The following is a 10,000-nucleotide window of genomic DNA, read 5'->3' on the forward strand; positions in this document are numbered from 1 at the left end:
GTAGCACTGTTTGCCAGTTATTCATAGAGTGTCTTATGTATTTTATAATTATTGGTGCTATCTTGTTCATGGCTAGTGTTTCGAGGATCCATGTGTGGGGAATGCTTATCATTATCATTACTATTATTATTATTATTATTATTATTATTATTATTATTATTATTATTATTATTATTATTATTATTATTCTTGAGTGAGAGAGCAGTGCATGCCATCAAAGTGACACTGGGGTAAAATATACAAAGCCCATTATACCCATCATGACTACCCATCTGATAAGGGTACACCAGGCACATGCATCACAACCATATGTGCGCGACAAGGTGATCTCATATCAAGATAAACAGTGCATGACCTCGCAGGTGTGGCCCAGTTAGAATTTTCTTCAGGTCAAGCACCCCGTCCCGCTGAAAAGGTCCCTGAATAAGGTTTGTCTTAGGATGTTGAGCAAAACACCCATGTTTCCAAAGGTGAACTATTCAACCCCCCCCCCCCCCCCAAATTTCTCTCAACTCATGGCTATCGTGCTCTCTCACTACATCTGCTCGTGATCAGAGATGCACATATCGTCAGCCTCCAAGGGACATGCTCAACTGGTTAAGGTCAAATAACTGACAAGCAAATCTGTAGTATTAACCAGAATATTATTATTATTATTATTATTATTATTATTATTATTTTATGTTTGACTTTTGTTTTGCATTTGTACAAGTTGGATCCAAGTCTCACCCAGAGACCTCAAGAGACAACAAGTTAGAAGTTCATGTAGGTGTTATGCCTAGGGTACCATATATTTGGATTTGTACAGTTTTGTTCAAGTGAATGTTTAAGAAACCATAAGAAAATTATGTTTGCTTTAAAATTTGAGATCACATAGACAGTATTTTACGTAGGATATGGGCAGTTCCCATGAGCACTATCTTTTGGACTTCAGCCATTTTGGGGTTTCCTGGTATCTGAGCTAGGTAGTAATCAGCCCGTTTCGCTGTCATTCCCAGGGCACCTATGACAATAGGTATTGTTTTCGTCTTCAGATTCCACATTTTGCTAATTTCTATTTCAAGATCTTTATATTTGCTCAGTTTTTGGTAGGTCTTGACAGATACGTTTATATCAATTGGGACAGTCATATCAATGAGGAGGCATGATTTTTGTCTGAAGTCTTTCAGTATGATGTCTGGCCTATTTGCGTCTATCTTTCTGTCAGTTTGAATGGTGAAGTTCCAGAGGAGTGCAATGTGATCATTTTCAAGTACTGGGGGTGGTTTGTGTTCCCACCAGTTTTTATCATGGGGCAAGTCCAGGTTTTTGCATATTACCCAGTGAATATATTGTGCAGCTCTATCATGCCTGTTGAGATACTCTGTAGGCGCAAGCAGACTGCACATGGAGACAACATGATCGATGGTCTCATTTTGTTGTTGGCATATACGACATAATGGGGAGCTGCCGTTCTTTAATATGTTGGCCTGGTAGTTCTTTGTAGGTAGGCATTGATCTTGGGCTGCTATGATAAACCCCTCTGTTTCTGATTTCAATCCAGAGGCCATTAACCATTGGTGGGTAAGGGCTTTGTCAATATCTGCATTATTCGCTCTCTTTGGGTATTTGCCATTGAGAGGTTTTCCATGCCATTTTTCAGTCATAATAGCTAAGGCAGCAATTTTAGCACGGGTTTTCAAGCGCTTAGCTTTTTCTGTAGGTGTTTCTAGTTCGTCTAATTCTTGAATTTGTTGCAATTGGAATTCACTTAGATATTCCTTTGCCTGTTTTGTTACTGAGTAAGATGCTTTCTTGCTTTCATATTTTAAGACAAGTTTTAGCATCCAGTCCTCAGAGTTTGTCATATAGGTGTCTAGGCCAATTGTGGCTACCTTCATTGATAATGCCAGCTGTAGTAGTCCTCGACCTCCCTCTTTTCTTGGCAGATAAAGACGTTCTATATCTGCCTTAGGGTGGTGCATTCTATGCATTGTCAACAGTTTTCGTATTTTTCTGTCAACATTACATATTTCAGTAATTGACCAGTTAACGATGTTGAAACTGTAAGTCACGACTGGTATGGCTAGAGCATTGATCGCTTCGATCCTGTTTCTCGCGTTCAGCTCTGTCTTCAGTATTGCTCTCACCCTGCGATAACATTCTCTTCTGATCCTTTCCCTCATCACTGAGTGGTTGATATTGTCCCCTTCAATTACCCCTAGGTATTTGTAGCTCTCCGCTGGTTCTAACTCTTTTATGACATTTTGCTGGTCAAGGTTCACATTAGATGTGTTTGTCATTTTTCCTTTGATAAAGATAGCTTTTGCACATTTATCAAGGCCAAATTGCATCTATTATTATTATTATTATTATTATTATTATTATTATTGTCGTTGTTGTTATTATTATTATTATTATTATTATTATCATTTATTTATATATACACAACAGATTAGATTATTGGAAAAGAAAAATCCTAATATCGGGCTACAATGCGTAACCTTAGATGCGAAGAATCCTCCTAAGTATCCTAGCTGTCCCTAATAGCACTGTTTCCTAGAGCTGTACTAAACTACGTTTTATGCCTATTTCCTCTATTCATATGTTCAGATCTTTAAGGATAGTTCCCAATGCACCTATAACTATTGGGATACATTTTAGCCACACTTTCCATAGTCTGTGTTATTCAAAGACTAGGTCCTAGTACTTCGTTACCACTGCCGCATGCATACGCAGTAATAGACAAACCAAGCCTCATCAAAAAAACATGAATGGAATAGCAGGCCTCCACTCCACCACACTACCCAACCTTAAGATTAAATAGAGAATGAGAGAAGAATAAAGGCGATACAGATACAATCACTGTGATAAATAAATCCATACACACACACCAAACACACATATGCATACTGAAGACGGAATGAGAAAGAAAAACAAAAGGTAAAAACAAATATATGTATAAGTAAATACAACAAAAAAATTAAATAAATAATAAAGGACACGTGTACATACAGCACAGTGAGTAAACGCAAATACACGCACACAAAAGACACATAGACAGGTACACACAGATACAAAGGAAAACGCGTGAGCAGATAAGGATACATACGACAGAAAGGCAAACTCGACTAAGCAGAGCAAGACAACAAGAGGAGATATGTGATATCCTAAGTCGCTGACGAAATAGCTTTGACAAAGACACAAAAATAAAGCTAAGTAAAGACCAGGCATATAGTGCGTATATTTAATTGGCAAATTATAACCATTCCCAAGTATAACGATATCTGTTTCAACACATGATTTCACACCAAGAGTCTGGCAAAACAAATACACAAACGTAAAAAGTTATCCTTTTATAAAAATTCAACTGTATTCCTTAATGTCAAAACGTAATAGAAATTGCAAGAGTCCATCTAATTAACACAAAAATCATAACTGAAAAATAATTCATTACATATACTCTTTTACTTGTTTCAGTCATTTGACTGCAGCCATGCTGGAGCACCGCCTTTAGTCGAGAAAATCGACCCCAGGACCTATTCTTTGTAAGTCTAGTACTTATTATATCGGTCTCTTTTTGCCGAACCGCTAAGTTACGGGGACGTAAACACACTAGCATCGGTTGTCAAGCGATGTTCGGGGGACAAACACAGACGCACAAACACACACACATATACACACACACACACACACACACATATATATATATATATATACGACGGGCTTCTTTCAGTTTCCGTCTACCAAATCCACTCACAAGGCTTCGGTCGGCCCGAGGCTATAGTAGAAGACACTTGCTCGAGGTGCCACGCAGTGGTATTGAACCCGGAACCATGTGGTTTGTAAGCAAGCTACTTTATTTCATTAGATTGGCCATTAAGGCCTTACAAAGAGGGGGAAAACAAGGGCAGACAAACGTAAAGTAGCTGCGGGCTGGACACGGACATTAATGAGATGAGGATGATAACAAAAGGTGAATAAAAATGAGAGAGGCACCGACGCCCGCCGATCGATAACCCCTCGAAAACATTGTTCAATACAAATCCAATAAAAGTCAAAAATTCAATGGCAGTTCAATAAAGTTCAATAAAAGTTCCTTTTAAAGATCTAATCTTCCAATCCGGGCCTCCAAGCAATTGTCCCGTCGCCATCAGGAGATCTCGCAGTGGCACGCCCGAAAGAAAGTAAATAAAATCCTCTTTTTGACAGGTCTTTTCGACCTCCATGACTTCACTATGATTTAAGACCTCCGCAGCCACCTGCGGAGGCCAACGTGGATGGTCTATACATTCCCAGTCGTAACGCTCACGGTCAAATAGATCATCCAGACACTTTTCAACGGGCCCTCCCTTAAGGTAACAGAAGATATACTCCGTTTCCTCATCATCGGAAGGGGCCACAACCTGCTCTGTCGGTGACACAAATCCCACTGACAGAGCCTCCCGATCCGGTGGCACACTTTCCAACGGAGGGGCAACAGGTTCGATCGGTGGCACGTCCGCCGACCGTCTCCCGTTTCTCCTTTCGTTTTTTTCCCTTTTATCGGTTGCGGGGGTCGGGGCATCTTTCGGCACACCCGAGGTGTCCTCCTTTCCCGCAACCTCTATTTCTCCTGGTGAGCAGCCACCGTTGCTCGCCTTCCTCTTTCTATTCGTGGAGGCCACCGCCTCCCCGACTTCCTCCGTCTCCCCGACTTCCTCCGTCTCCCCCTCCAATGGTGGGGCGGAGGACTCATTCTCTTTTTTCCTCTGCTCCGGGGCCTTACCTCGGCCCTTGGGACAGTTCTTTTTTAAATGGCCGGATTCAAGGCACTTGTTACATTTAGGAGGGCGTCCCTCCAAAATCACTGGATACCTTGCCTGAGCCGTCCTTAAAAAGTCTGGAAACACCAGACTCGCAATCGACTGGGACCAAAGGGTCAACACCGCTTTTGACCCCTCCCAGTCAATTGCTGGCAAAATTTTTACATTGAGGAGCTTGGTTCCGGTGCCGCCCAGACCCCGGCGGAAAGAATCCTCTATCCACTCGGGCTTTATTCCAGGCGGCAACTCGCAGACCGAAGCCCCCGTTATTTTATGTCCACAATATGTGGGCAGAAACAAAATTTCTTTACCCTCAATGAGCCCACTCGCAAATTTGCGCGCTTCACTCGGGGAGTCAAAAAGCAACCACACGGTTGCATATTTGACTCCCCTTGAAATATATTTAAAATTAGCATTAACATTCGTAAGTTCCTTTTCAATAATAGTTTGAGGAAAGACAGTGACGCTATCCAACACATTTGAGTAGTTCCGGAGCGTCACTGTTCTTTCCTCCATTTCTTTCAACCACTGCTTGGGTGGGCACAGTTCCCACTCCAAGACAGTGTTGCCCTTTTTTGCCATGCTTGCAAAAAAAAGGTTCAAATGTTCAACAAAAAAGTTCACAAAATAGTTCACAAACAAGTTCAACAAAAAAGTTCACAAAAAACAAACTAAATACAAAAGAACAGAAGACAGAGCAGAGAAAAGGAAAGAAGGAAGACAGTTTAAGTCAAGGCAACACAATTCCGGCCACCAGCAATACCTATAGGTATTCCAATAAAGGTATTCCAATAAAGGTACTCCAAAATAAAAGTATTCCAGTAAAGGTATTCCAATAAAGGTAATCCAAGGCCACAGCAGCAAAATTTTCACAAGTTTTTCGGAGGCGAGATACGCCCACAAAAGCAACAATTCTCGCACAGTGAGACACAAAAAGTTTTCTTCACTCAAAGTTGCTTTTTTTTTGGCTCAAAGTCAAAACAAAAATTTTCGCTACTGTGGGCAAGCGAACCCGCCTCCCACAAACAGCAAATACAAAATTTGTTCGTACAACGAACACACAAAAAACTCGCCAAGGAAAGCGAAGATGCCACACCGCTGGACAACAATTTACTAAAAAATAGAAGCAATAAATTGCTGCCCAGCTGAGCAACAAAAACGACTTACCCCGGCGAATTCTTCAATTTTTCCTTCTTTAGACAGAGCCGAAACCCATGTCTATCTTCGTTCACAGCAAGTAGCCAGTCTGACGCACATGCGCAGTGAGCAAACCGGAAGTAAGCGAGCTACTTACCACACAGCCAATCCTACGTCAATAGATGTGGACTGTATAAGAGAGACATAAGTGTTAGAGATGAAATCACGAATGTGTAGTTGATATGCTACAATGAGTAATATTTACAGCAGTTTTGACTTTAAGAGAAAAAAAAATATTTTACAAATGTGTCAACCTTAGAAAACTATATCAGCAAAGCAGAGCATATAACAGACACATTTAAATGAGTAAGACGAGATAAGGTAAATTTGCCTAAGTTATCCACAATTACATTTCGTAAAAAGACTCACACATATCAATATCCATCCTTAGACATTAGGAAGATCAGGAATGCAACAAAAATTGAAGATATTTAGATAGAATCATTGAAAAATTCCACATGATATGAAATTGACGGAATTCTACTAAATCTGGAAACTTATGACAAAATATTCTCAATAGCTTCATCATGATCTGCTGGAGTAGCTCACTTCTTCATATATTCACGCAGCATGCAGATAAAAAGAAGTTATTGAAATAAGTCATTGCTCACTCTATTCCATTTTAGACATGATTTTTTGAAAACTATCAAATTAGACATTAATGCTGCAAAAATGGACTCCAAGTTAAACAGAGCAAAGAATATTGAGTGTGAAACATAAAAAAGTATCCAGATATAAATATCCTCAATTACAATTGGGTCAAAGTTGAATAAAACTTCTGGAAAAAAAAAATACCATTCACCTGACTATGTTTCAAACTCTCTCAAATTACAACAACAACTATGCTGACCAATATTTACTTCTCCATAAGACGATGCAACAATACAAAATGAAGATGAAATACTTACCATGTAATCGTTTCAAACAAGTAGGGAGAAAATAAGAAATCAGAAGTTACTCATTTTGCCCCTTTACCAATTTGAGGAAACTAAAGTCTCATTCTGTCGAATAGTTACTCACAATAAGCAGAGCAAAGATCCAAGGTCTAGATCAACACACAGACACAATATACGCTACAAGTAAAACCATTCCCCTAGCCATACACAAAAACAAAACGTTAATCTCCCACATACTAACGGAAGCATTACATAGGGATCTACTACTTTCAATATATATAAACTTTCACAGAACAAAATACAAAAGAACACAAGACGAATGATCACACATACCATAAAACAGTCACATATATATTCACTGGAAATAGTACATACCCTAATACCTTCGACATTGCAACGAAGTAAAAACACACTGAGTGGAAAATTGCAAAAAGAAAATTAAATAAAAATGAATATCACATACGTCCCCGTGGAAATAATCGAGAAAATAAAACAAAAATTTCTGTATAACAGTTAAATTACAGAAGAAAAAAACAACGCATGCGACAAAAACATTCGATTATAAACACGAAAATGAAATAAGAGAAATTAACAAAAGAGTAACAATAAGCCATATAAACAAACTATACAGTCTATCTCATGTAATCCATCCAAAACTAAGAAAAAGAGAAGAAAGAATATAACAATTTATATTAAACAAACCCAAAAACCTCAGTCCCAAATTTTCCGAAATTTATCGTGAGAGAACTAATACGAGAAAGTAGAAGATAAAACTCAAATAACTGAAATATATACAATCTAAAAATAACATATCACATTGCAATAAAATCAAATCATGTTTGCAGAATGAGGCCACATAAAACAATTCCGAAAGCGAGAGCTCTTCGTTCATCAGAATAACATAAGAACGCTTTGCAGGGACATTAACTTTACCGAACGCAAACACACACACACACACACACACACACACACACACACACACACACACACACACACACACACACACACACACACACACACACACACACACACACATACCAAGCACACCAAATAATTAAATATGATACTCGATAACACAACAACATTGAAATGAGAATCGGAAAGAACGAATAAAAAGGTTTTGTTGGAAATAATGTGTACTTTGTACTAAAGTAGGGTATTTAAATATTAATTAAAAATTTCGGCTCAGAGTCATCATTAAGGGGAGGGTTAAGTCGATTACGTCGACCTTAGTGCGTAAATCGTACTTATTTTATCGACCCCAAAGTATGACAGGCAACGTCGACCTTGGCGGATTTGAACTGAGAACGTGAAGATAAACGAAATACCCTAAAAACATTTTCCCCGGTGTGCTAACGAAGGGCTAATTCACTGCCTTAAAAGTAGGGTTACATTACAAATCAAAAACAGTGGATGTTTAGGAAACACATAGCTAATAGCAAAAATTATGAAAATGGAAAAAAATTTAGAAAGAAGTAATTATAAACAAGAAGCTAACTACACCGAGGAATGACTTACATTAAAATCAAAACGACAGAAATGTTTTCTCTCAATATACGATAAACTCAAAAGGAAAACAAATTAAAGTGAAAGAAGATACTACCAAAAGGGTTCTCGAAAGGTTTTTAAAGAAAACAAATGGTCGCAAAACTACTCTTTATTAAATAAATTACTAAACTCAATCGAAAGAATGTTGGAAATCACAATAGCTGAAAGGTTGTGAACAAAAGCTAGCAACAAAATCCAGCTTCTAGCTGTACAATATTAGCCCCTAACTAAGAGTAATATAGACCACCATACAGAGACTGACACCAACTTCACACAATGGAATAAACATTCAAGTAACGCTTGAACATGTTATTTCTGGTTACCTAGTTCCCATAAAGACAGCACATGCATAAGACATGGCCGAATAGACAAACCGGCAAGAAGACAACAAACAAGCTATGATACCTCGAGGCGGTCCAGATTGACACGGAGATTAAGGTAAACATTTCAGATATAATTATAAGTAATTATAAAACAGAGATATTTAATGTTATGTGAACTGAGAAACTTCAATTAATTTTACCGCAATTGTGAAGAGAATAAAACTTCTTTAAAGAAAAACGGGCGTGACATACCTAAACTTACAATAATTGGAATTAAATGTATAATGATGTGCCAGTATGCTGATGATGTTGGACAGATATGCTGAAGTTCTAATGGACCTAATCAGTGAAACGTAGTCAAACCATTATTGTAAAATAATTAGAGGGAATAAAATTTGTAAATCGCTTAATCAGGAAGTATGGGTAGCACGCATTATTCTTTTCAGGGTTTCAGAATTTGTGTGTGTAGGCAAATTCTGACAAAGTGGAGATGTAGTATGAATGACTTGAACAGAATAAAGTCTACGAAATATACGCAAGGGTCAGGCAAGGATGTTAAACCAAGTGACAGATTAAGTCCGCTTCCCAAGTCTGTCACACTGATTAAAACAGTATCAGTGCTTAAATGGTACTTATTTGATTCACCCCGAAAGGATGCAAGGCGAAGTCGACCTAGGCGGAGTCTCATCTCAGACAGTAGAGGCGAACGAAATACCGCTAAACATTTTGCTCGGCATGCTAACGATTTTGCCAACTAATAATTATAACGATGTTAAAAATAGAGACGCAATGATCACCAAAAAGGAGTTGCAAGAAGATTTGTTAGCTTCAGGGACTAGTGTTACACTATGAACAATCAGCAATGAACTTCATAGGAATGAACTGAAGTCATGCTCTCCTAGAAAACCTCAACTGTTGACTAGAGATGCCCGTTTAAAATTTGTTTATGAACATAAAGATAAATCTGATACATTCTGGGAAAATGTTCTTTGGACAGACGAGTCGAAAATTGAATTGTTTGGACGAAATTCGCGTAGCCATGTTTGGAAGAAAGATGGTACCACCTATTCGCCGAAAAACACAATTCCTATTGTAAAGTTTGGAGGTGGCAACATCATTGTGTAGGAGTGTTTCTCTGCAAATGGCACTGGCAATTTACATGTCATGGATAGTAGAATGAATGCAAAGATGTACCAAAATATTTTGAACAATAATTTATGGGACTGTAGAAAAGCTCCAGCTTTGTAAAGGG

Source organism: Octopus bimaculoides, chromosome 2, assembly GCF_046866305.1.
Source record: "Octopus bimaculoides isolate indiv1 chromosome 2, ASM4686630v1, whole genome shotgun sequence".
Lineage (NCBI taxonomy): Eukaryota > Metazoa > Mollusca > Cephalopoda > Octopoda > Octopodidae > Octopus > Octopus bimaculoides.